The sequence below is a fragment of the Plasmodium inui genome (genome assembly GCF_000524495.1).
Source record: "Plasmodium inui San Antonio 1 unplaced genomic scaffold supercont1.24, whole genome shotgun sequence".
Classification (NCBI taxonomy): domain Eukaryota; phylum Apicomplexa; class Aconoidasida; order Haemosporida; family Plasmodiidae; genus Plasmodium; species Plasmodium inui.
This window is the reverse complement of record NW_008481858.1, coordinates 159,738-163,565: the sequence shown is the minus strand read 5'-3', so window position 1 is coordinate 163,565 and position 3,828 is coordinate 159,738.

Genomic DNA, 3,828 nt, shown 5'->3' with positions numbered 1-3,828 from the left:
TTTTAAAACACCAATTGTGATTGTTCACGGAAATGCTCATTCGCGCTTTCGTTAATGAGGCAAAACTGAATTCAATTTTTTTATTTTGTGCCTTTAATTAAAGTATTTATACACATATGTGTGTGTATTCATGCGACCTCGCTTATGCATAAATGTATGCGCACAGGTGTGTCCAATTTGTTTCACTTAATCAAACACATAACTGACGTAAATGGATATTTGGTATAACTGCAAGTTCGATTTGTTTTTGACATGTACCCACTGAAGTACGCGCACGTTTTGTGTGTTAAAACCAGTCACCAGTGATATAAACCCTTCCCCTAAGTAATATATGTGTGCTGCTGTATATGTATCTTCCCCCTTTTGTTACAATTACGTTGTACGTCCCTTTTTTTTTTTTTTACAAGTATATACTGCGTCGTGGAAAAGAGCAGCCAATCACATCAAACCGCGTAAAACCGCGTCAAATCGCTTTGCATTGTAATGCATTTTTTGTTCCTCTCGACGCAATCTGTTTACTGAATTTTTAAAAAAATACGTATGCAATGAGTGAAGAAGCAAATGTATAACTCTCACCTATACGAGTATACATAAACGTGCGCGGTTTACGTATGCGCGTACAATTTGGTGTGTTCCCCTTCTGTATGTATGCAAATGCAAAAAAAACACCCGATGATGCTGTGTTTTTCTTATTAATTCTGTACGTAATTGTAAATTAAAATTAGTGAATTTTCTTTCGCAAGATTCAAAATCGTAAGTTTTGCAAAAGTTTGTATTTAATTAAAACCCGTTTATAAAATTCACATTGTGCGTAAGTTGCCTCAACATCGCCTGTATTATGTTTAACTATTTTTTTTAAATTTTTAAAAGGGTACGCAAAAAAAAAAAAAGTGTTAAAAAAAAAACAGGCGTGTGGAGTGCAGTTAATTAATTCATGCGCGTTTTTTTTAACCTCCCAAAATTTTCACTTTAAAAAACAGCAGCAGCAGCAATCTTTCATACGTGCATGTAGTGTAGGACTTTTTTTTTTTTTTCGTAAAAGTGCCTATATGCGTTGTTTAAATTAGGAACACGTTGTATCTATCACGTATGCATTTGCGTTTTTATACACTCCTCCCCGTGTACCTTAACTTATCTGCATATGCAGAAGGGTACATCATTTAATCGCATGCAGCATATGTACCTTTGCGCAGGCCCCTATGCACCTATAAAAAAAAAAGTAGTACATGTGCACATAATGTAGATACCAGCGAAAGGAAAAAGATGCAGAAACACAAAAATAAAAAAATAGAAAAGAAGAAAAATGCGCACACGTACGTATGAGTAAATTTATACGTAGAGAGTGCATGTTGGCCTCTTTTTTTTTGTTTTTTTTTTTGTTTTTTTCCTATTTTCTTCGTTTAAAAATACATACGCGAATTGTTTTATATGAATATATTTTTTTTAAATGCGAGGGAAGTTGCTTATATTTTTACAAGCGCAGTTATTCATTTTTGTATACGCGTAACTGTTCACTTTTATATACGCGAAAAATTATTCCCTTTTTTTTTGCGCGAGAAACTGCTCCTTTTGGTGCGAAAGTGTTGCTTTTTTCTCATTCGTTTTTTTTTTTGTAACAAAGCATTTAAAACGCGTGGAACGAATTTGGCTTGTTATTTTTGGGAGGCATGTTTTTCCCCTTTTTGAGGACAGAATCCGTACTCAACACAACTTAGAAAATTCTTCTGAAAGAGTCAAAGCAACGTTTTCGAAGTATACATATATATATACGTAAATGCATATGTACATATACATGCATCTAGTGCGTGTACCTAGATATATTGCGTACTCGTTTGCATACTTACAAAAAGGAGAAAGAGGGAAATATATACAATGCCTTAAAGAAGAAAACAAAGGAGGTTTTAATTTTTAAACATTTAAGTTTTTTTGTTAATTCGGTAAATTTCTATTAATTAAAAAATTTTTTTTTTCACCCACCCCCAATTATTAACATAACTGCTTATTCTTGTTATAGATACCATCTGTGTTACATGTAAATAAATGCATACATAAAAAACAACATTGCCTGTTCATATTTTTGTTTTTTTTTTTTTTTTATACTGTTCATGCTTTGTTCACTATTTTTTTTGGGTTTTTAAAAAAAAAAAAAATAGTTAGCTAGCCTTTTTTTTTTCTTTTTTTTTTTTATTTTAATTCAATTAACCAAAATTTATACATATATAAATAAAAGCAAACATATGTACACATAACTGTGTACCCGTTTGCTAAACAATTTGAACTTTTTGAACCCATTGATATGTTTGTAGTGTAAGTGCCTTGTTTTTCTCTACATTCGCACATATTTGCATTACGATCTAATTTATCTATTTCTCCATATTTTACGTTTTATCGAAGTTTTGTTTTTAAGGATTACGTGACAGTACATATATCGTATTCGTGTACATTGCGCTGTGTTAACTCGCGCAACGTTCGCCCACACAACATAGTTACTTTATTGTTAGAAAAAAGCGAGTGAAACATTTTTCCCACACAATCATGTGAAAATTCGAATTAACAACCAAATTATATGCGCTTTTACATTTTTGCTTGTTTGTTCACTTTCCGCAATAACAATTTCTGAAGCTACTTATTTGAAGGCGACTGCGGTAACATCGTAAAATTTGTGTATACGTGTGCGCCGGGCTTCCCAACAACCACAGAGGTGCATGTACGTACGTGTGAGACGTGTATGTTCCAGGTGTATGTGTGACTTACATGTGTGTACTTATATATATATACATGCGTTCATTCCTTCTCGTGCGTATTCCTTAATCCACTGGAGAAGGGCGCTTCTTTCTGGCCTCGAATGCCTCTTGTAGCGTTAACTCTTTAATAACATGTTTGTTGTATCATTGCCGATGTTTGTGTACGTTTGAATTTTTAATGCTTATCACATATGCCTCATGCAATTATATTTTTTAAAGCTCCTCGATGCGTCATTATTTATTAACCAGAAAGGTTTGAGTCATTACGCCCTATTTATTTCTCTTATTTTGTTCATTTTATCCATTTTGTTCATTTTATTCCTATTTATTTGATATTTTTAATCTACCAAGGTTTTAAATGCTTTTTGAACCCACTAACCTTTCTTTTTAATATCTCCCCCCCCTAATTAACCCTGTTCGGTTCGTTCGAATACCCATCGTTACGTTAACCTCGTAGATCTGTTACACGGATTGCGTAAGTGTGTGTGCGTTTGTGTCTGCTTGTATCTGGGTTTGTGTTTATTCGTATGTGTGTTTTTGTCTGTCTGCGTATGTACATATCCATGTGTATATGTGCACATCTGTTTGTATGAATTCATGTGACCGCATACATATATATACGGTTTAATATATATGTGTGTACGTCTACATATGTATGTGTGTAGGCATATTAGCTGACGAGGGTACATCGGTGTACATGGGACTGTTGCCAACTTAATTAAATTATACTGTTAATTTTATGCATTCTTTTGAAAATGTGAAGAAAGAAACAGTAAAATGTAAAACAAACGTTATTAGTGGTACATATTCTATTTTTGAAAAGCCCTATCTTCTTTTTCTTTTTAATTTATTTTTGCATATTTACGCGTTTTTCCGTTGGTGTGTGTCTTTTTACGGCGCCCCCTTTAATGGGAAAGGCACCCACATTTTGTCATTACAAGAGGCAGAAGGGAAGAAGCACATATATATATATGTATGCATTATATATATATGTGCATACATCCTCATGTGTTGAATTAATATCATGTTATTGTTAAAATTTATACATGCATAAACCGAAAATTGACATTATTGAGCCCCCAAA